Raw genomic sequence first — 24,339 nt, 5'->3', positions numbered from 1 at the left:
TAAGTAGAACCCCATTACTTCCTATGGGAGAATCGAGGGGGGGGGGTGTCTGAAAACAGGGTTTTCAGTGCTTTCTGGGGTTAGGGGTCAGGCTTTTCCCCGGAATTTGTTCAGATCATGTGAAGAGCGTATCTTATGGACCCGACCCACGCAGCACAGCCAAATGGGTGCTGCGTCAGCATCTCTGACAGCCTTCCCTTGTGAAACATAGAAACATGATGGCAGATAAAAGCCAAATGGCCCATCTAGTCTGCCCATCCACAGTAACCATCATCTCTTTAGCTCTCTGAGAGATCCCATGTGCCTATCCCAGGCCCTTTTGAATTCAGACACAGTTTCTGGGAGCCTGTTCCATGCATCTACCACCCTTTCTGTAAAAAAAAGTATTTCCTTAGATTACTCCGGAGCCTATCATCTCTTAACTTCATCCTATGCCCTCTCATTCCAGAGCTTCCTTTCAAATGAAAGACACGCGACTCATGCGCATTTACACCTCGTAGGTATTTAAACGTCTCTATCATATCTCTCCTCTCCCATCTTTCCTCCAAAATATAGATTAAAATCTTTAAGTTTGTCCCCATACGCCTTATGACGAAGACCATACACCATTTTAGCAATTTGCGACAAATGGGAAGCAACAGCTACAGTACAGAATCCTATGTCTTCACTACAGAATTTATCTTTAAAATCCAGAACAGTACATAAAGATTTGAGGGTATCCAATGTAACACCAATTTTTTTTTAAGGGTTCCAGAGGTGATTCAGGAAATTATAGACAACCGAGCCTCACATCAGTGCTGGGCAAAATGGTTGAGACTATTATAAAGAACAAAATTTAGGAGCACATACATAAGCATGGATTTATGAGATAAAGCCAGCATGGATTTGTTTGGTGCTATTGACTCGTTTTTGAGCCCTAGTGACTTGATGAAAATCATCAGTTTTCGTGGCAGAACACAGTAGATTTTCTTCAGTGCAGTATAAATTTGATGTTGTCACCATTGTCACATCAAATGTAATCCTCCGCCTCCAACAATGCCCATCTACTGCTACCCAGATGGATGGTAGGTACATCGTTAGTCTGACATCTCCACTGAAATCTGTCCGTCTTGGGAGGCCCTGCTGGTAGTAAAACTACCGACGGCATAGCTTTCAGCTTCACAGATGCACACAAGCCCCAGTGGCACGACAAGCCCATGTACCATGACTGGAGAACATGGATTTAGTCAAAGGAAATCTTGCCTTACCAATCTATTACATTTCTCTAAAGATGTGAATAAACATGTGGATAAAGGAGAGCCGGTCAATACTGCATATCTGGATTTTTTTTTTTTTTTTGCAATTGTTTATTTATAACCAAAAATGCACACCAACATCACAGTACCAAAACAGTACAATCAAACAAGCAGCAGAATAGCAAAACCCTCTGAGAACAACCCCCCCTCCCTCCCACCCCCCCGTAACAGCATACAACGCCCATCATCCCCTGTAAACCAAAAATCTCCCCAACGGGCGTCTAAGCACCCTAGGAAAAGGAAGGAGAAAAAGTACAGAATCAACAAAAAAAGAGCCAAAACCAGAATAAATCAGGTCCCCAATGCCCAAATCCTTGTCAGGTCCAGTAGTTCAACTGACAGCAGAGCTCCCCACATTCAATTCCTCCACTTCAAGGTATCTCCCCCAAATATCATATTGCTGCCATTGTCGAGTCAGCAGGGCCGAAAGCCTGTATTTTTCGCAGACCCATCCCAATTTGTCTCTCATAAGAGGCAGTGTAGGTAGATTTGTGCTACGCCAAAGGTGAGCCACAGTCAGCCTGGCCGCTGTGAAAGCCAACCGTACCAGTCTATCATATCTGGATTTTTAAAAGCATGTGACAAAGTACCTCATGAAAGACTTCTGAGAAAATTAGAAAATCATAGGATAAGAGGTAATGACTTATTGTGGATTAAGAACTGGTAGGAGTGGTGTGTAGGAGTAGCCTAGTGGTTAGTGAAGTGACTTGAGAACCTGGGGAACTAGGTTCAATTTCCACTGCAGCTTCATCTGACTCTGGGTTAAGTCAGTTAACATTCCACTGCCCCAGACACAAAATAAGTACCTGCATATAATATGTAAACCACAAGTCCCACCCCCTTCCTTCCTTCCTTCAAAGATAGAAATCAAAGAGTCAGGTTAAATGGTCAGTATTCTCAATGGAGAAGAATAGATAGTGGAGTTCCCCAGATGTCTATGTTTAAAGTTACCAGACATCTAGATTTACCCAGACGTGTCCAGATGGTTTCTTGGACTGGAGGGAGTTTGTCCAGTCCAACCCCTACCTTGGAGTCGGGTTGGGCTTTTGCGAGTCTCCCCATGCGCAGTACCTTCTCTGGCACTGCAATTTAAAAATTTTTGGTAGCATTAGCAATATGATCCTGCTGTCATTGGCCTGCACAGGAAGTATTCATTCTGCAGTGTCCCACCTTAGTGGGAACAGGAAGTGCTGCAGAGTGAAAGCTTCTGGGCAGGCTGATGCCAGAAGGGTCATATTGCTAACTCTGCCACTACCTGAGCTTTTTAAACTGCAGCGTAGGAGAAGGGAGTAGGAATGTGGAGACTCAAAGAGGCCATATCCAACTCTGGGGTGGCTCAAGTGGGGGACTGGAGAGGGAGACTGTGCCGAGGGTTAAGGGCCAGGTCAGAGATGAATGCGTAGCTATGTGGATGGTGTCGTCAAGAGCGTTTTGGCTACCTGAACCATGGGATGATTTTCAAAAGGGATGGTATCCATCTATCAAAGAAGGGAAAAAATGTCTTCGGTGGCAGGCTGGCTAATCTACTGACGAGGACTTTAAACTAGAAGTGATGGGGCAGGGTGATCGAAGCCCCAAAGTGACTATAAACCCTCAGGTAAGTAAATCACTGAATACTTCTACATGGATGGGAAAAGGGGGCAATGTCTGAAAAGCAGTATATACTAATGCTCAAAGTATGGGTAACAAGATTCTGGATCTAGAAGCTGTGATGGAAGAAGATGAGTTGGATATAGTGGTGATCACTGAGACGTGGTTCACGGAGAACCATGACTGGGATGTTGTTAAACCGGGCTATAATCTGTTCAGGAAAGACAGGTGAGGGAATAGCATTATATGTTAAAGATCATATTAAAGCCGCACAATTGCAGAATCTACAGGAAAAGGAAGAGGCACTGTGGTTCAATTTGGAAAGAAGGAATGGTAAATATATTTACATTGATATGATATACAGGCCTCCTTCACAGACTGAAGAAGTAGACAGAGATTTAATGGTAGACATTCTGAATATATCTAAAAAAGGGGAAGTTTTACCAATAGGTGATTTTAACATGCCGGATGTTGATTGGGGTATCCCTACTGCGGAGTCTTCTAGAAGTAGGGAGATCCTGGATTCTCTACAAGGAGAACTGTTCCAGCAGTTGGTAATTAATGGAACCCAAGTGGGATGGGCTTCTACTGGACTTAGTGCTTTCAAACGGGGAAAGTGTTTCTGATGTTACAGTGGGTGATCATCTGGCATCCAGTGATCGCTACATTGTACGGTTTAATATTGAGACGGGTATAGAGAGGGCTCATTCAAAAGCAATGGTTCTAGACTTAAAAAAAAAAAAAATAACTTCAAGGAAATACTAAAAAACGGTTAAAGAATTGTTGTCTGAGTGGCCAAAACTGAAGAGAGTTATTGTAAGGGCGAGAGACCTTTTTGTGAGGCAAGAAAGTACAAGTAAGAGGAAAAGAAAGCCGCTTTGGTTCTCAAAAGTAGTAGCTAAGAAGGTAAGGAATAAGAGGTTAGCTTTCATAAACTATTAAAAAAAAAAAAAAATCACAGAAAGAGGAAGACAGGCAAAAATATCTGGAAAAGTTATGAGAGGCTGGTCAAGTAGTCAGGAAAGCAAAGATATAATTGGAAGAAAAAAATAGCAGATATGGTAAAATGAGGAAATAAATCATTTTTTTAGATATATAGGAAGAAGAGCAAGAGTGGCATTGTGAGACTCAAAAGTGAAGGGGAGAAATATGTAGAAGACCTCTTCAACTTCCAGATTATTGACTCCAAATCTAAAGAAGACCTCAAAATCCTCTTCTGTTACCTCTCGAAGCCCGATCTAACTAATCATCTAGTCACTACTCTGTTCTATATCCTGCCCAACAAATAGAATGTAGCCAGCCAAGATATCTTCAAATTTCTCCTCCTAAATACTTCCAAGGACAAATTCAAACTACTACTGGGTAACATAAACCTCCACCTGGAATGCCAAGACTCACCTTCGGTCAAGGAAGTATTTTCCTTCATAACCTCCTTAGAATTCTCCAGCCCCCCCACCATCCACCACCCATCAGAAAGGCCACCGCCTAGATCTAATTTCCTTCTCATCCAAAAGACCCAACCCCCTCCCCCATCTCCCTCACAAATACAATCTGGTATGACAATATCTGGTCAGACCACCTACTCGCCAAATTCCAGCTGCTCTGGAGCAACACAAAGCCTAAACCCTCAATTAACCACAGAAAGGAGATCTCAACCATAACCTTCATACCATCCCTGAATCCCACTGAATTCTGGTCCCACTTTGAATTACTCCCCAACTTCAACACAAATTTGGACTTCACTGCAAACTGGAACAATACCAGCATAATGATCCTAGACAAAATTGCACTGCTTTAAAAGGGGCAAGATAAGACACCACATAATTGACGGATGGTACAACATGGAACTAACAACACTAAAGCGAAAGGCATGCAAACTAGAAAGAATTTGGACCAAAACCAAGATTGAGAAGGACAAGGCAACTTGGAGATCCACGATACATGAATACAAAAGAAAGGTAAAAGAAAAGTGACGCACCTACTACTCGAATAAAATAAGAGCTCTTCAAACTAATCAACACTTTATTTGATGTTAAACGACACAAGAGAGCCCCCTCCACCCAATTGACTCAATCCCAGCTGACATGTACTGGGACTGCTTCGAAACCCCCGACTGGTTCCAATTCCTCCAACTCTACAACAAATATGCCAACTCCTATTACCTCCTTGATAGCTGCCCGCCTAGCATCATGAAATCAGCTCCCGCACCCTTCAAAGTACTACTCTATGATTGGACATCACAACAAATGATCAATGGTAAATTCCCCAACTGATCTCGGCCATATATTTATCACTCCCATCATCAAAAACCATAAAGATCCAATATCCCTATCCTCCAACTATAGACCAGTAGCCAACATCCCCTTCTTCACCAAATTGATGGAAGGACTGATCAACACGGCCCTGACAAACTACCTGGACAAATTCTCAATACTACACGAATTCCAATCAGGCTTCCGCACACACTACACCACTAAAACCGCCATAGCCTCCATCGTAGATCACATCTCCCATATACTTAGCGCCAGGAAACAAGCACCAGTACTCCAATTCGATTTGAGCAGTGCTTTCGACCTGGTGAACCACGATATCTTATTCAGCTGCCTGGATGCTATCGGCATTATGGGCCAAGTACTAAACTGGTTCAAAGGCTTCCTGAAATCCTGATCCTACCAAGTTGTCAATGAACAAGCCTACTGACCACCATGGACCAATCCCTGCGGCATCCCACAGGTTCACCTCTCTCTCCCACCCTCTTCAACCTCTACATGGCCTCTCTTGGACACACTATCAAAACTGAACCTCAAATCATACATATATAAGCGGATTATATCACAATCATCATCCCCATCTCTACCCTTTCGTCTGAAATTAGAGACTTCATTGCATTAGTCATTAACCAGGTAGTGCAATGGACAAACAATTTTAAACTTAAATTAAACCCTGAAAAAACCCCAAATTCTTCATGGCCTCCCCGACCACCAAAAACACTGAATCCTCACTTGACATAAATGGAAGAAACTTCCCAATCATGATAAAAATCTTAGGCATTACCATCGACCAACAACTCACATTTGAGGCCCATACCAGCATCCTAATAAAGAAATGCTTTAACCTTCTATGGAAACTACACACACTAAAATCGTTCTTCGATTGGGTCCATTTGTTTCCACGCAGACACCACGCGGTAGACTCTTTCATCGTGTGTTCTGGTTTTTGATTTCTGGTTGTATTTTTTTCAGGATTATTGTATATTTTTTCTTGTATTTTCATTTCATAATAAAAAATTTTGAAAAAAAAAAAAATTTATTCTTCGATTTCGCTGCATTTAGACTTCTAGTCCAATCTCTAATTCTAAGTTCACTGGACTACAGCAACATTGCATACCTAGGATCTCATTAAAAGAAAGCCATAAAAAAACTAAGAATGATCCAAAATATGGTGGTGCATCTGATCTTCAGCCTGAAAAAAATCTGATCACATAATCCCATATTACAGAAAACTGCATTGGTTGCCGATCGAGACTAGAATCATCTTTAAATTTGGTTGTCTTTGCTACAAGACACTATTCGGCATCTCGCCCATCTACCTCCTGAATCACTTCATTCTACAGGACAAAACCCGCCCCTCCTGCAAAACGCTGAGATTCTCATTCCCAACTCCCAAGAGATGCCACTACAAAAAATTCCTTGATAGAATACTTTCCTTCCAAGCAGGCATCTGGAACAACACCTTAAGCAACCTCCTCTTGAATTCCCCAATGTACCAAGCTCTCAGAGGAGCACTGAAAACCCATTTATTTGACAAGTTCGTCGGATCCTCCAAGCCCCTGACCCATTCTAAAAAGCCCCTCCGCCCCTTTCTTCCCGCTTCTCTTCCCCTTTCCCCCTTCTACTTCCACTTACCCCTCTGTTTCCTTCTTCTCCCTACCCTCTTACTTGTATTGATAACTGTCCCCACAATCCCACTTTGTAACTATCCACTACTGGATCCACTATTGTATACTGTCTAGAACCGAAAAGGTTCATTATCCACTTTGTACTTTTCCGCTACTGTATACCGTCTTGAACTGAAAAGGTATGACGGGATATAAATAAAGTGTTGTTATTATTATTATAAAGAAAAGGCTTTATTGCTTAAGAAATATTTCTGTTCTATGTTCACAGCTGAAGCTCTGGGAATGGGACCACAGAAGACAAACATGAATAGGGATGGTGCAGTGGTAGACCCTGATCAATTTTCAGAGGATTGTGTTTGTGGGGAGCTAGCTAAATTAATCTAATCTAATCTTAAGTTTATATACCGCATCATCTCCACTAATATGAAGTTCGACACGGTTTACAAGAACTTAAAATATAGGTAGAGAAGGAAAAGGTTTACATGAACTTATATGTAGAAGGGAAGAAAAAGGGGGGAGGATAGAATTACAATTTGGTGAAAAGCCAAGTTTTCAGTTGTTTGCGGAATAATTGGAGGGAGCCCATATTCCGCAGTGGGATGATGAGCGAGTGATTGATCGGTGGAACGGGCTTCCAGTGCAGGTGATCGAGGCAAGCAGCGTGCCAGATTTTAAGAATAAATGGGACGCCCATGTGGGATCCCTAAGAGGGTCAGGGCAAAACACTAGCTAATCTTAAGGGGAGGGTCTATAGTGGGCAGACTTGATGGGCCTTGGCCCTTTTCTGCCGTCATCTTTCTATGTTTCTATGTTTCTATGTTCCAAAGTCCTGTGATTTTGAAGAGAAGGGATTTTCCCAGTTTACCTGCATAGTAAATTAAAAGTAGATAAAGCGATGGGGCCAGATCGTATACATCCGAGGGTGCTGAAGAACTTAGAGAAGTTCTGGTGGCTCCGCTGACTGACCTTTTCAATGCTTCTGTAGAGTCAGGAGTGGTACTTGAGAAGAATGGATGTGGTCCCTCTACATAAAAGTAGAAGTAAGGAAGAAGTAGGGAATTACAGGCCAGTAAGTCTGAATTCTGTGGTAAGCAAATGAATGGAAATGCTTCTAAAGTTTCAAGTTTATTAAAAAAATTTTAAACCGCTTAATCAGGTTTCTAAGCGGTGTACAATATAAAATTTACATAAAAACAGATTAAAAATCAGGGATACTAGACAAAACCAAAGTGGCTTAGTAAAACACATAAGACATGGATTTACTTCAAACAATAGGAAAGAAAGCACAGTTACTTACCGTAACAGGTGTTATCCAGGGACAGCAGGCAGATATTCTCACATGTGGGTGACGTCATCTACGGAGCCCCAGCGCGGACAGCTTTTCAAGCAAACTTGATTGAAGTTTCAAGTTTGCTACACTGCACCACGCATGTGCATGCCTTCTTGCCCACTAGAGGGCGCATCCCACCTCGTGGTCTTCAGTTCCATAACTAGCAAAGAAACCATCCTCGGGGAGGCGGGCGAATTGTGAGAATATCTGCCTGCTGTCCCTGGATAACACCTGTTACGGTAAGTAACTGTGCTTTATCCCAGGACAAGCAGGCAGCATATTCTCACATGTGGGTGACCTCCAAGCCAACCAAAAAAGGGCAGGTGGGAGGATGGCAATTTAGGAAAACAGATTACGTAACACCGACTGGCCAAACCAGCCGTCGCTTCTGGACAAAGTGTCCAGACAATAGTGGGAGGTGAACATATGAACCGAAGACCAAGTGGCAGCTTTACATATGTCCTCCATAGGAGTAGATCGGAGGAAAGCAACTGAAGCTGCCATCGCCCGGACCTTATGCCCCGTGACTCGACCCGGGAGCGTAAGATCAGCCTGAGCGTAGCAAAAAGAAATACAAGCAGCCAACCAGTTGGACAAGGTGCGCTTGGAAACAGGGTGTCCTAAACGATTAGGATCAAAGGACAAAAATAATTGAGGAACCTTCCGATGAGACCTGGTACGTTGGAGATAAAATGCCAACGCCCTCTTACAGTCAAGCATGTGGAGCGCCGTCTCGCCAGGATGGGAGTGGGGCTTAGGAAAGAACACAGGAAGGACAATGGACTGATTGAGGTGGAAATCAGACACAACTTTAGGTAAAAATTTTGGATGGGTGCGAAGAACCATCTTGTCATGATGGAACACAGTGAAAGGCGGGTCCGCAACCAAAGCTTGCAACTCACTAATCCGTCGAGCAGATGTGAGGGCAATCAGAAATACCACCTTCCAAGTAAGGAATTTCAGGAGAGACTTGTCGATAGGCTCAAAGGGAGGTTTCATCAGTTGAGCTAAGACAACATTCAAATCCCAAACGACGGGAGGAGGCTTCAGAGGGGGACAAACATTGATTAGACCCTTCATAAAACGCGTCACCAGAGGATGAAGTGAAAGAGAACGTCCATCCAAGTGCCGATGGAAAGCCGAAATGGCACTGAGATGTACCCGGACAGATGTCGTCTTCAGGCCGGAATTAGACAAATGTAACAAATAGTCCAGTACCGAAGACACCGGGACCGAATCCGGATCCAGATGACGCGAGGAACACCAGGAGGAAAACCTGGTCCACTTCTGGGAATAACAAAGCCTGGTCGAGACCTTGCGCGAGGCTTCCAAAACTTCCCGCACCGACCGTGAAACCGGGACCGAAGTCAAGGGGAAAGGAACCAAGCGGTCAGGTGTAACAACTGAAGATTGGGATGTAACAGCGAACCCCGACTCTGAGATAGCAGAGAGGGAAACACAGGCAGAAGCAGAGGCTCCCTGACACTGAGTTGAAGAAGCAGGGAGAACCAGTGTTGACGAGGCCACCGAGGCGCAATGAGAATCAAAGTGGCTCTGGACGATTTGAGACGAACCAACGTCCTCAAGATCAGGGGAAAAGGAGGAAACGCATAAAGGAACCTCCCTCCCCAGTCGAGAAGGAAGGCGTCCGCTTCCAGACTGTCCGGGGAGTACATCCGAGAACAATACAGGGGTAGTTTGCGAGTCTCCGGGGAGGCAAACAGGTCCACTTGTGGAGTCCCCCAGCGGTCGAAGACCTCGCGCAGGACTCTGGAGTTGAGTGACCACTCGTACGGCTGGAGAAGCCGACTGAGTTTGTCTGCCAAGCAGTTCTGTTCCCCCTGTATATAGACCGCCTGTAGGAAGATGTTCTGGGAGATCGCCCATTCCCAAAGGCGCAGAGCTTCCCGGCAAAGGGACCAAGAGCCTGTCCCACCTTGCTTGTTCACATAATACATGGCCACCTGGTTGTCCGTTCGCACGAGGACTACCTGATCGCGGAGCAGGTGGCAGAAAGCTCGAGCCGCCAGAAAGATGGCGCAAAGCTCCAACACATTGATGTGACAGCGCCGGTCCTCCACCGACCACAGGCCTTGGGTCTGCAGACTGTCGAGATGGGCCCCCCACGCGTACTCCGAAGAGTCCGTGGTCAGAACCTTGCGATGCGGAGGGACGAGAAAGAGCAAACCCCCGGAAAGATTCGAAGAGTCGGTCCACCAACGGAGCGAGCGTCTCAAAGAAGGAGTCACCGTTATGCGAGAAGAGACCGGATCGCACTCCTGGCGCCACTGAGAGGCCAGAGTCCACTGAGGAATTCTCATGTGCAGTCTGGCGAACGGCGTGACGTGGACCGTAGAAGCCATGTGGCCCAGAAGCATCATCATGCGCTGAGCCGACACCATCGGCAGCTGAAGGATCAGACGACCCAACCGAACCAAAGCCTCCAACCGCGGAGGAGGAAGGAATGAACGGAGGCGAACAGTGTCCAGCACTGCGCCTATAAACTGAAGTGATTGGGTCGGGCATAATTGGGACTTGGGAAAGTTCATTTCGAACCCCAGTCGTTGAAGGAAGGCGATAGACTGTAGGGTCGCTGAGATAACTCCTTCCCTGGTCGGGGCCTTGATCAGCCAATCGTCCAGGTAAGGGAAGACCTGGAACCCCCGAGACCTTAGAGCTGCAGCGACTACCACCATACACTTCGTGAAGACTCGAGGGGACGAGGCCAGGCCGAAGGGGAGGACTCTGTACTGCAGGTGCAGCTCGCCCACCTGGAACCGTAAGAATTTGCGGAAAACGGGATGCACCGGAACATGGGTGTACGCTTCCTTCAGATCCAGGGAGCACATCCAGTCCCCTTCCTCCAAAAGAAGATATAATACCGGAAGTGACAACATCCGGAACTTCTCCCGGACCAGGAACTTGTTGAGCTTCCTGAGGTCTAGAATGGGGCGCAAGTCCCCGGTCTTCTTTGGGACCAAAAAGTAACGGGAGTAAAACCCCCGCCCCCGCTGGTCGGAGGGAACAGGTTCCACCGCCCGAAGCCTCAACAAGGCCCTGGCCTCAGCCATGAGGACGGGGAGCTGGGTCCGGTTGCATGGGCAAGCCCCCGGTGAATGTTCCGGCGGCGCAGAGCAAAAGTTGAGAGAGTAGCCCTCTGAGACGGTCCGGAGCACCCAAGCGTCGGATGTTATCTCGGTCCAGGCCGCGTAAAAGGACCGGAGTCGACCCCCTATGGGAAGGGGGTCCGGCGCGATGGCGGAGGGGGACCGGCCCCATCCGCCTATCCCGTCAAAAGGACGGCGCTGGCTTGGCAGGACCCTGCGCTAGAGTCTTGGTTTGTCCCCCTCTGCCCTGTCGAGGGGGGCGCCGAGGCGGTGGCCTTGAAAAAGCCGGGGTCGACTTTTGGGGGTACCTCCTCGGGGGAGGCCGGAAAGGTTTCTGTGGCGTGGCTCGAGATTTCGGACGGACCAAGGAGGCTAACGAGCGCTCCTGTTCCGAGAGCCGTTTGTTCGCCGCCTCCAGGGATTCATCGAATAATTCGGACCCCACGCAAGGCAAGTCCGCAAGGCGTTCCTGCAGGTTTGGGTCCATATCGAGGGTGCGTAGCCACGCCAACCGGCGCATAGCTACCGCAAAGGCCGACACCCTCGATACCAGCTCAAACGTATCGTACACCGCATGAAAAAGGTACAACCACAATTGAGACAGGTTGGACATAAACCTGTCGAACCCTTCCTTGCGGGAGTCCGGCAAGGCCTCACGATATTGGGGCAGCTCCTTTACCATGCCACGTAGATAGGAGGAAAAGGTAAAGGCATAATTTAACGCCCTGGTTGCCATGAAGGAATTGGCATAGAGGCGACGACCAAACTTGTCAAGGGTCCGACCCTCCCTGCCGGGCGGAACCGCCGCAGAAACCCGGGAGGGTTGCGTCTTTTTGAGCGCAGACTCGACCAGTAGAGACTGGTGGGAGAGTTGAGCCTTCTCAAACCCCTTGGGTGGTATCGTCCTGTACTTGGACTCCATCTTAGACGGCACCGCTGCGACTGTAAGAGGTGAAGTCAGGTTCTTAAGCAAGGTCTGATGAAGGACCTTGTTCAGGGGTAGCCGAGGGGATTCCCGTGGGGGAGCAGGAAGGTCCTGCTCCTCGAGGAACTCTTTAGTATATTGCGACCCAGCCATGAGGTCCAGGCCCAAGGCACGCGCCATGTCCTGCACAAAGCTAGAGAAGGAGGACTGCCTGGCCGGCGGGGAGGGAGTTCTCGACCTCTCCGCCGAACAAAAGGGGGACGCCTCGTGAGAATAACGTGGCTCCCTACCGGACCCCGAGCCCCATGAGGCCAGATCTAATGGTCTCGAGGGGGTCGGGGAACGTCTCTGCCTCGAAGAACCCCTGGGAGACGTCCCAGGCGTCCGAGGGACCGAGGCACGCCCCCTTTTCCTCGGCGAGGAGTCACGAGAACCCCCTCTCGCAGGGGAACGGAGAAGCCTGGGGTTGTCGAGACAAAGCTCCGAAACCCACAAGGCCTCGCCCCCGAGCGGCGAGGAGCGACCACGTCGCCGAGGAGAGCCTCGCGAATGCTTTGGCTTCCTCGGGCGACGCCTCGCCCGAGGCCGGCCCGAGGGCGAGGAACCCCGGGAGGACCTCGAGGAGGAGGAGGAGGAAATCCGTCTCACTCTGCGCACCTTGTCCCGGGGCCGAACGCTGCTCTCAGGCAGGGCCCCCGAGGTCGAGGTCGAGGGCAAGGTCGAGGTCGGTGGTGCCCCGGTAGCCGAGACCGAGGGAGTCGAGACCGAGGTCGCCGAGGTCGGTGCCCCCGAGGAAAAAGCAGTCGAGGTCGCAGCCCGCTGCAGTTGTTCGAGGGCGCCAGACAGCTCCGAGGAAATCAATGCTCGGAGCAGGTCCTGGAACGCCGGGATCCCGACCATAGTAGGCAGGTCTGAGGCCGGGGGATGCTCCCTGGAGGGCGACCTCGGTCTCGAGTATTCCCTCGGGGCATTAGTGGCCGGAGTCCTGGGCGGGGCCGAGGACGACCCACCCGCCGCAGAAGAACTCGAGGATGGCTTCTTCGACGACCCTGGAGTCGGGGATGGAAAAGAGGACTTACCCGAGGCAGGTTTGGTCACAGGCGTCGGTTTCGAGGTCGAGGTCGAGGCACGCGGCGACGCCGAAGGCGCCGAGGCCGAGGTCAAGGCCGGGGCCGAAGCCGAGGCCGACGTCGAGGCCTTCCCGGGCGCGGAGTCAACTGTAAAAAGCTCCGCCATCCTGGCGCGGCGTCGACGGAGCGCTCTGGCCTGAAGAGTGGAACACTGATCGCAGGAATTAGTCGGATGCTCGGGTCCAAGGCAGAGCAAGCACCACCGGTGGGGGTCAGTGATGGATAGTAACCGCTCACACCGGGTGCATTTCTTAAAGCTCATCGAGGGACGGGACATGAAAAAGAAAAGGGGCCGGGAACGAACGAAGTCCCGCGGCCGCGGCTCCCGGGAGCCCCCGGAGCCGAACGGAGGAAACAAACCTTTTTTTTTTTTTTTTCTCGACGAAAAACGACGGCTAAGAAGGAAAAAACAATAAATAAAGCACAGCGACCGAGCTAAACAACCCAGACGCGGTGTCAGAAGGCAGAAAAATAGGAGCTCAATTTCCACAGGGCTTCTGGCTCCGCGGAAAAAACTGAACTGAGGACCACGAGGTGGGATGCGCCCTCTAGTGGGCAAGAAGGCATGCACATGCGTGGTGCAGTGTAGCAAACTTGAAACTTCAATCAAGTTTGCTTGAAAAGCTGTCCGCGCTGGGGCTCCGTAGATGACGTCACCCACATGTGAGAATATGCTGCCTGCTTGTCCTGGGATAAAGGGAAGAACTACAATCTTGAAAGAAAAACAAAAAAGGATGGTGAAGTTTCTGAAATCCGTTGGATTACAGGACGAGAGGCAACATGGATTCACTAGAGGTAGGTCTTGCCAGACAAATCTGATCAATTTCTTTGACTGGGTGACCATAGAATTGGATAGAGGGAGGGCGCTAGATGTAGTGTATTTAGATTTTTAGCAAAGCCTTTGACAGTGTTTCACACAGATGTCTAATAAATAAACTGAATACCCTCGGGATGGGCCCCAAAGTGACAGGCTGGGTCAGAAACTGGTTGCGTGGAAGATGATAGAGGGTAGTGGTCAATGGAGATCGCTCTGAGGATAGGGATGTTACCAGTGGCGTGCCTCAAGGTTCTGTTCTTGGACCTATTCTTTTTAACATTTTTATAAATGATATTGCTGAAGGGTTGTCGGGTAAAATTTGCCTCTTTACGGATGATACCAAAATCTGCAACAGAGTAGACACGCTGGATGGTGTAAAAAATGGTAAAAGACTTAGCGAAGCTTGAAGAATGGTCTGAAATTTGGCAGCTAAAATTTAATGCTAAGAAATGCAAGGTCATGCAATTCAGCTGTAAAAACCTGAGGGAACGGTACAGTTTAGGAGGTGAAGAACTTATGTGCACGACAGAAGAGCGGGACTTGGGTGTGATTGTATGCAATGATCTTAAAGGTTTCAAGTTTTATTTAAAATTTGATTAATCTTACTTCTAAGTGATGTACAAAAAGTAAAAAGTTTAAAAACAATCAGGGAAGTACAATATATTCGACATGGACTTAACATATCAATACTTACATTGCCAATGGAGAAGGGAGGTAAGAAATACAATAGAAAGAAACGAATAAGGGAAAACATAAGGTAGGGATCTGAGAAAGAAAAAGGAGAGAAAAAAAGAAGAGGGATATGAAATAGAGTTAAAATCAGAAAGGAGCTTATCCTATCTTAAAGAGTCATAGATAGGAGGTGAACCTGTCAAGAAGACATTCCTCTCTTAAATAAGTGGGAAGAGAGTTCCATGTTTGAGGTGCTGTGACTGAAAAAATATATTGTCGTCTTGTATTAATGACTTTGAGAGGGGGGACTGTTAATTATTAATAATAATAATTTTATTTTTTATATACCGCCTAACCAGGAATGGTTCTAGGCAATTCACAACAAATTAAAACTGATCATACAGCGAAGAATACAATTTAAAATGGAAGTACATCAGTTAATAAAACATAAGAATGCATAAGATTTTAAAAAGATGACAGAATACTATTAGGATACAAATTTATGAAATAATTGGGTCTTCAATAATTTTCTAAAATCAAGATAGGAGGAAGCTCCTAGCATAATTTTTCCAAACCAACCATTCAATTTATCAGCTTGAAAAGAGAGAGTTCTCTCAAGAAATCTTTTACAACATGCAAACAAACAAACTCTACGGGCTCCTTTTAAGAAGCAGCACTAGGGGTTTTAGCGCACAGTAAAAACTACCGCCTGCTCAAGAGGAGGAGGTAGCCGGCAAATTAGTGCGTGCTATTAAGCGCGTTAAACTGCTAGCACGGCTTTGTAAAAGGAGTGAACTTAATGCTGATCGAGTGGGGGCGTAGGGTATGAGAAATGAAGTGTTTTAAAAGCTCATAAACAGATTTGATAGGTTATCCTGTAAGATACTGGAAGTCCATGGGCCAAACAGGTTGAAAAGGTGACGGGTGCATAGGGAGAGGAAAAAGGCGGTATTGAGACCTCATTCGTCATTCGCAGTCTGTCAAAGCAGCTCCTGATTGGTGGAGCCTGACTTTTCTTGAATGGAACCCCCGTGAATTTCAGGGGAGTACTGTATTGTATATTGTGTCCTGGAGGCCCCACCTTCAAAAGGAAGGCTGCTAAAATGGTGTGTGGGGCATACTTAAAGATCTTGGAGAGGGGAGATGTGATAGAGCGGGCATAGGATGAGGCGAAGGCCATTCGGCCTTCATGTTGGTGTGGGCAAGGGCAGCTGGACTCTCCGGTATTCCGGCCGCCCCTCTCCCTCTCCCTCCTCTCACCGTTCCATCTCATGGTGGTTTCCAGCCCCGACTGGTCCCGAGCGCTCTTCGCCGAGCCCTGCAGAACTCCAGCCGCGGCCCCGCCTCCTCACCTCCGACCCCGGCGCACAACGCTGACGGCCCTTCAAGAGCGGAGACGACGTCACGTACAACGGCAAAGGCACGCGCTTGCACTTCCTTTAGGCTCGGAGGGTGGGATTGAAAGACTGCCTTTTGGGAGGTTTCAAAGCGCTTTTCCCTCTCACTGGGGGGGGGATCACCTGATGGCTTCTCTGGAGACCGATCTCCATTTCACCAAGGTGATAGCCCACCTGCAGACACTCGCAGTTCAGATCCACCCGTTACTCTACTCCGGCAGGGGCTGAGGGGCATCTGGTGGTTTGCCAAATCGTATAGCTGCTTCAACTTCTAAAAGAGTAACCTGGGAATTCACTTTGCCACGGCCAGACCAAGGTGTTCCTGCCATGAAACTCCAGTCCCCTTTGCCTGCTACTCCTGAAAGGTCACTTTGACAGCCACAAAACTTAGAGACAGATGGTTATTAGCATACATATGCGACTCCTGAGCTCCAAGCTGGCTTCAGAAGTCCCGAAAACAGGAAGTTACAGAGATATTTATACATTCTTCTGGCTATACAACTGAATTCTAGAAAAAACTTTTCTTAACAGTCATTGGTGATAAGCTCACACTAGCAGGTCACTTATCTAAGCCCTGCAGTCTTTCTGTTACATGTTTATGCTGAGATAGCCATAAGAAGTTTGAATGTCCAAGCTAACACCCAGTGCAGGTAGGCTAGAACATGAGATAAGTTAGGTCTGCAGCTAAACATAATTCAGCATTTTATTAAAGAGAAAACTTAGTTCAACACTTAGGAAAACCAGTCCCAGACTCTTTCAGTCCCCCCTTTCAGGCTAGTCGAATGAATGAGGAAGGAGACGAGCCTGATAAAGTACAAGAAGGAGGAAGGTCAGGATCAGTTGTAGGGACTGGTTGATTCTTGGGAAGTGCAAGGGTCATAGCAGCAGTGGAACGGTCAACAGCAGAATCAACAGTTAGGTGGAGCAGCCTTATAGCTATGGGGACCACAGGGCACGCAGCAAAGGAGCAGAGAAGACAGGGCGGCAACCAGCAAGATGGTCTTCATTGCTGAACCAGAGGGCAACCAGGAGCTGAAGGTACCAGAGAGCCAGTCTGAAGTGAAGCCACGGCAGATCTGGACAGGAACATGAGCCAGTTTGGTGATACGATCCACAATTTCCTCAATCACTTTACCATCGTCATCAAGTTCAAGGCAGCAGTTGGAGAGGTTGAATTTGCTTCAGGCACCACCTTCTGTCTAGAGCTAGGCAGTTCTGATAGATAGCAGTGCGCATTTTAGCATTCGCTCTGCCAATGGTACTCAAAGCTTGGGCGGTCTCATTAGTTATCAGTTCGAGTACAGCTTGTAGACGAAGGTTCAGCATATAGATTGGGGTCCGATAGCCCCAGGTGTCATCCTCGGCCCATGTGTCAGGTCCGTAAACAGCAATGATCCATTCTGCAGGACAGTCATCTCCCCATTCACCTATTGTAAGGGAATTAGTGGCAGTAGACCGATACACCATCGGCCAGCAGTAACAGGAAGAAGCTGGGGTGGGTCATGCCAAGTACACATGTACCAGTCCAGTTAGCAGGCAACCAAAAGTTGGCAAACAGATCACAGAGCCAATATTGACTATCAGGAGCTGGCCATCATTCATAGGACGTTTCATTAAGCAGTGTCTGAAGGGCGCTCAAGACAGTGGGAAGCAACAATGGAGGTTCGCAAAGCCCATCATGAAGGTCGTGGACCTGATGTAAAAGTGAGGTTCTGTGAAGTCAGGTTTAACATATCCAGCTGCTTTGCCTCCCATGGCCACTGTTCTCCCATACCAGTTCCTCCTCATACAAAACAGTTGCTAACATTAAGAGTCTGACCTATAATTTCAGTAAACTGTATAAACAGATTTCTAGTGATTACAGGAATATCAGTATATGCAGGAGTTTCGTCAGCCGTAAGCCTGAAGTCATTATGACATTCTATAGATCCATGGTGAGGCCCCACCTGGAATACTGTGTGCAATTCTGGAGGCCACATTACCGTAAGGATGTGCTGAGACTGGAGTCGGTCCAGAGAATGGCCACCCGATGGTCTCGGGACTCAAGGAACTCCCGTACGAGGAACGGCTGGATAAGTTGCAGCTGTACTTACTCAAGGAACGCAGAGAGAGGGGTGACATGATCGAGACATTCAAGTATCTCACAGGCCACATCGAGGTGGAAGAAGATATCTTCTTTTTCAAGGTTCCCGCAGCAACAAGGGGGCATCCGTGGAAAATCAGGGGCGGGAAACTGCACGGGAACACCAGGAAATTCTTTTTCACTGAAAGGGTGGTTGATCGCTGGAATAGTTTTCCACTTCAGGTTATTGAGGCCAGCAGCGTGCCTGATTTTAAGGCCAAATGGGATAGACACGTGGGATCTATTCACAGAGAAAGGTAGGGGAGGGTCGTTGGGGTGGGCAGACTAGATGGGCCGTGGCCCTTATCTGCCGTCTATTTCTATGTTTCTATGTTTATCTACTTTCATAAAACTGGGGAAACACCACAGAGTGATGGACAGAAGCACGTGAGTGGGATACAATACAGACATATACAACAGTACCTGGGTCTCACCTTTTACTATCAATATACAATGCCATGCGGTCTCTGGCCTTCTGGCCTTGGACATTGGCATTCCAGTTATGTGGGTCAGTGATAGTGAAAACCATGGGATTGCAGTGGCCTGTAGTACACAAGGGGCCGGAGCTAGGACCTAAAGTAAGTGAGGCAGAGGGGGTATTAGGGGATATTAGGATCCACTTCAAATGTGCGTGCCTAGCCTACAAGATCCTACATGGCATCCTTCCTGCCGTAATCCCTCTATCCTGGAACTCCCCAACCCCTACCTCCTCCAGATCGTCCCAAATTTTTAAACTATCCTTCCCTTCCACAAAAGGTATCTCCCATGCAGGCAAATTTGGTTCATCCCTCCCCTTTAGAATCACTGAGATCTGGAATAACCTCACCTCCCCGCTCCGAACCTCAAGCTCCCTCCAACTTTTCCGTAAACACCTAAAAACCTGGCTATTCTCAAAACTGTAACACTTCCCCCCTCTTAGGCCTCTCCCCCTTCCCCCACCCTTTTACACCTAACTCTTAATCTCTCCACTATAGTTCCTCTCTCATCCTACTTCCTGTAAACCGTGCCGAGCTCTGCATCCGTGGAGATGGTGCGGTATATAAACACAAGGTTTAGTTTAGTTTATATTTATGAGGGTTCTTGTAGGTGGCCCACGAGACACATTCCCATAAGAACATAAGCAGTGCCTCCGCCGGGTCAGACCATAGGTCCATCCTGCCCAGCAGTCCGCTCCCGCGGCGGCCCAACAGGTCACGACCTGTCTGAATCACCAGAAGGGGCCCCCTTGCCACCTTGGTTCCTCATTGAAGTCCTATCTTCCCATCAAAGTCCTAGCCCTCCGGTCTTGCACATGCACGACCTGGTTGGCTCTCTATACTTATTACCTGGTTAGCTTCTATACTTGTGTTACATCCCAGCACCTCTCTCCGTATCCCACGATCCCTTTATCCCTCAGGAATCCGTCCAATCCCTGTTTGAATCCCTGTACCGTACTCTGCCTGATCACTTCCTCCGGTAGCGCATTCCAATTGTCCACGACCCTTTGGGTGAAGAAAAACTTCCTTGCATTTGTTTTGAACCTATCTCCCTTCAGTTTCTCCGAATGTCCCCTCATACCTGTTGTCCCCTCAGTCTGAAGAATCTGTCCCTATCCACCCTCTCTATGCCCCTCATGATCTTGAAGGTCTCTATCATATCTCCCCTGAGCCTCATTTTTTCCAGAGAGAAGAGCCCCAGCCTATCCAACCTCTCGGCGTATGGGCAGTGTTCCAGCCCTCTTACCAGTTTCGTTGCTCTCCTTTGGACTCTCTCAAGTACCGCCATGTCCTTCTTGAGGTGCGGCGACCAATACTGAACGCAGTATTCCAGATGTGGACGCACCATCGCTCGATACAATGGTATGATGACTTCCCACGTCCTGGTTGTTATGCCCCTCTTTATGATGGCCAGCATCCTGTTGGCTTTTTTTGAGGCTGCTGCGCACTGTGCAGATGGCTTCAGTGATGCATCCACCAGTACACCCAAGTCTCTCTCAAGTCTGCTGTCTCCCAACAATGCCCCCCCCAATTTGTAGTTGAACAACGGGTTCTTTTTCCCTATATGCATGACCTTGCATTTTTCCACGTTAAAGCGCATTTGCCATTTGTTTGCCCAGTCTTCCAGCTTGTCCAGGTCCCTTTGCAGGTCCTCACACTCCTCCCTGGATCTAACTCTGCCGCACAGTTTGGTATCGTCTGCAAATTTTATAACCTCGCACTTTGCCTCCTTTTCCAGGTCATTGATAAATATGTTGAAGAGTAACGGCCCCAGCACCGATCCCTGTGGCACACCGCTCGTGACTCCCCGCCAGTCAGAATATTGGCCCTTTACTCCGACCCTCTGCAGTCTACCCGACAACCAGTGCTTGATCCATCTGTGCACATCCCCTCCCACCCCGTGGTTCCACAGCTTCTTAAGCAGCTTTTCATGTGGCACCTTGTCGAAAGCCTTTTGAAAATCGAGGTAAATGATGTCTATGGGTTCCCCATTGTCCACCCGACTGCTTATTCCCTCAAAGAAGTACAGAAGGTTCGTTAGGCACGACCTTCCCTTACAGAATCCGTGCTGGCTTGTTCTCAGTAGGCCATTCCTCTCGATGTGCTCGCAGATGCCGTCTTTGATCATAGCTTCCACCATCTTCCCTATAATTGAAGTCAGGCTCACCGGTCTGTAGTTCCCGGGGTCACCCCTTGATCCCTTCTTGAAGATAGGTGTGACATTCGCCAATTTCCAGTCCTCTGGTACTTCTCCAGATTTCAAGGATAGGTTGCAAACATGCTGGATTGTGCCCGCTATTTCTTGTCTTAGTTCCTTCAGAACCCTTGGGTGGATCCCGTCCGGGCCCGGTGATTTGCCGCATTTTAACCTGTCTATCTGTTTGAGGACATCCTCCTTACTTACCTCTATGTGCTCCAATTTTTCAGCCTGTTCCCCACTCATGAGCTCCTCTGAGTCCGGTATATTAGATGTGTCTTCGCTCGTGAAAACCGACGAGAAGAATGTGTTCAACCTCTCAGCTACCTCTTTATCCTCCTTAATCACTCCCTTCCTATCCCCATCGTCCAATGGCCCCACCTCCTCTCTCGCTGGTCGCTTCCCCTTTACGTAACTGAAAAATGCCTTGAAGTTTTTCGCCTCCCTGGCCAGCCCCTCTTCGTATTCCCCTTTTGCTTTTCTAACCTCTCGGTGGCATTCCTTTTGGTATTTCCTGTGCGCCTGGTGATTTTCCTCCGTTGGGTCCTTTTTCCATCTCCGGAAGGATACTTTTTTGTCATTTATTGCCCTCTTTACCTCAGTTGACATCCAAACCGGGTCCTTTGACCGCTTGTTCTTGCAGCCTTTCCTGAAACTGGGGACGTACATTCTTTGTGCTTACTGCAGGGTGTCCCTGAATAGGGTCCAGGCGCTTCCTACAGTCTCCATCCTAAAGATGTTTCTGAGCTTCCTCCCCACCATTTCCCTCATAGCAACATAGTTCCCTTTCCTGAAGTTGAGCGCAGTTGTTGCGGTCCTCCTTACCGTGGGTGTCCCCCTTTCCAATGTGAATCTGATCATGTTGTGGTCACTGTTGCCTAGTGGTCCTCCCACTTCTACCCTTCTTGCAGGCCCCCCTAATCCGTTTAGGATGAGGTCAAGAGTAGCACCCCCTCGCGTTGGTTCCGTGACTAGTTGCTCCATGAAGCAGTCCCTCACAGCTTCTACAAATCCTGTTTCCCTAGTGCAGTTGGAGTGACCTGTACTCCAGTCTATCCCCGGGTAGTTGAAGTCCCCCATCACTGTTACACTTCCAGTCCTGCATTCTTGTTTCAGTTCAGCTTCCAAGTCGTGTCCGACTCCTTCTGGCGTACCAGGTGGGCGATAGTACAGCCCCAGTTTTATGTCTGCACCCTTGTTTCTCGGCAATTTGACCCATAGCGATTCCAGCCCCTCTGCCTCTGCCTTCGTTGCCATATCCATCCCGACCGAGTAGATAGAGTCCTTTATATATAGTGCTATGCCTCCCCCCTTCTTGTGGGTCCTGTCCCTCCTGTAGAGCTTGTACCCCGGCAGCACCACATCCCATTGATTTTCCTCTGTCCACCAGGTTTCTGTAATTCCAATTATATCCAGGTCCTCCCCCTTGGCCACGACTTCTAGTTCACCCATCTTGGCCATGAGGCTTCTTGCATTTGCGTATAAGCACCGCAGGTCCCGTCGTTTTTTCTCCACCTCTGCATTTACCTCTGCATTTACCTGGGCCGCCTCCCCTTGAGTTTCGGGCAGTTCTCCCGTTCCCTGTGCTTTTGCTTTGCCCTCAGCCTGTACCTTCGTAACTTTCAGCTTCCCCACATTCCCACCACCCTGCTTCCCCGCTTTTCCTCTGGGTTTTCTAGCCCTACCGGCCCCCTCCTGGGCTATCATCCCTTGAGCCTCTGTTTGATCCCCTTCGCCTTGTGGCACCCCTATATTGCCCTCAGCTTTCGCCCTCGTGCCACCCAGTCCCCCTATCTCCATGCCCCTTAGTCTCCTCCCAGCAAGCTCCCTTTACCTGATGTTTCCCTCGCTGTCTGATCACAAGATCCACCGGTCCCTCTACTTCCTCCCTGCAGTCAGCCCGTTCAGCATCTGTTCTGGATACTGTTGTCCGAAGCGTCAACATCAGATCAGCTGTCGGCTTTCCCCCTCTCCTCAGTTTAAAGCCCTCTCGATCTCCTTCCTCACATTGGCTGCCAGTAGTCTAGTTCCCGCTGTGCTCAGGTGCAGGCCGTCCCGCCGGTAGAGCTTACTCTTTCCCCAGAAGGACGTCCAGTTCCTCACAAAGTGGAAGCCCTCCTCCTGGCACCATCTCCTCAACCATGCATTCACAGCCTGGAGGTCTGCCTGCCTCTTTGCATCTGCTCTCGGTACAGGCAGGATCTCTGAGAATGCTATCCTCCGTGTACTCCACTTCAGCTTTCGTCCCAGGACCCTGAACTGGTCAGTCAGTGAGGCCATGCTGAAGTTCCTCCGGCTCACATCATTCGTTCCGACGTGGATTATCACCGCAGTCTCCTCTGTCTCTGCTCCGTCCAGGATCCTCTCAATCCTATCAGTGATGTCTCGTGTCTTGGCCCCTGGGAGACAAGTCACTAGCCGGTCCTCCCTTCCTCCGGCTACGTGACTATCCACCTCTCTCAAGATCGAGTCTCCCACAACAATAGCAGACTTCCCTTGTCTCAGCAACCTCCTCTGTCTCAGGTCCGTGTCCCTGGTGTAGTGCGGTGTCTCTCCCTCGGGGTCCCGGTGAGTCGCGGTCTTCTCCACTTGTGTGGTTCCTCCGCTAGGTCCTTCCCCGGTGTCGCCTTGTGGATCCTGGGTCTCGTCTGCCAACATCCGTCTGTGCAGCTGCTGGTCCTGTCCTTCCACCTTCCTGTAGGCCTCATCGATGAATCTCTCGAGGTCCCTCACCTGGTCCACACTGGAGCCTGCTCCGTCTGTGTCCTTGGTTGACCAGCTCGTCTCCTCTGTGGTGCGGAGTCCCTCCAGTTCCTGGACCCTGACCTTCCGTCTACCGACCTCCATCCTCAGGCTTTCCAGTTCCTGACACCAACTGCATATGTACTCCCGCCTTCCCAAGGGGAGGTAGTCGTACATATTGCACTCTGTGCAGTATACCGGAAAGTACCTCTGGGATCCTGGGTCCTCCATCGCTCTTGTAAAGTGCTGATGTGCTCCTGTGGGTTAAATTACAGAAGTTAAATATTAGATATTGCTGCTGGACTGCCTGGGCTCCTTCTCAAGGCTCCTTCACAAAGGCGCTCTCGCTAAAGCGAGCGCCTTTGCCGCTCGCCTTCGCTGCACACCGTTGGCTCCTCCCCTTTTATGGGGGGAGTTCAGCTGGTGACGTCGGGGGGTGGGCGGAGTTATCTCTCGCCTCTTCCCCTCGACTTCTTTCCCTCTGATCTGCTTCCCCTGTGCCTGTTTTGTTCAGCGCTGTTGTCTTTCTGCTGAATCTGCCTCTCGCTGCTATCCACCGAATCTGCCTCTCTCCGCTGCTGATTCTCTCTGCCCCTCTCGCTGCTATCCACTGAATCTGCCTCTCTCCATTTTTCCGCTGC

General features: G+C 48.8%; 1 protein-coding gene across 2 annotated transcripts in view; it reads right to left on the bottom strand.

Moving 5' to 3' along the window:
• ATXN1L (ataxin 1 like) overlaps window positions 1-24,339 on the bottom strand; it is a 68,197-nt gene that overhangs the window by 27,749 nt on the left and 16,109 nt on the right. The window contains exon 1 of one of the 2 annotated variants that reach the window (XM_033942094.1): window positions 16,025-16,174. The exons of the other annotated variant lie outside the window; for it this stretch is intronic. The gene's annotated coding sequence lies outside the window, so the exon portion shown is untranslated. Of the gene's footprint in view, window positions 1-16,024; window positions 16,175-24,339 lie in introns of those variants that run through there. 2 annotated transcript variants of the gene reach the window in all.

This window comes from Geotrypetes seraphini, chromosome 4, assembly GCF_902459505.1.
Source record: "Geotrypetes seraphini chromosome 4, aGeoSer1.1, whole genome shotgun sequence".
NCBI classification, from domain to species: Eukaryota; Metazoa; Chordata; class Amphibia; order Gymnophiona; family Dermophiidae; genus Geotrypetes; species Geotrypetes seraphini.
Note: the sequence above shows the minus strand (reverse complement) of the source record. Positions and strands in the feature narration are given on the sequence as shown.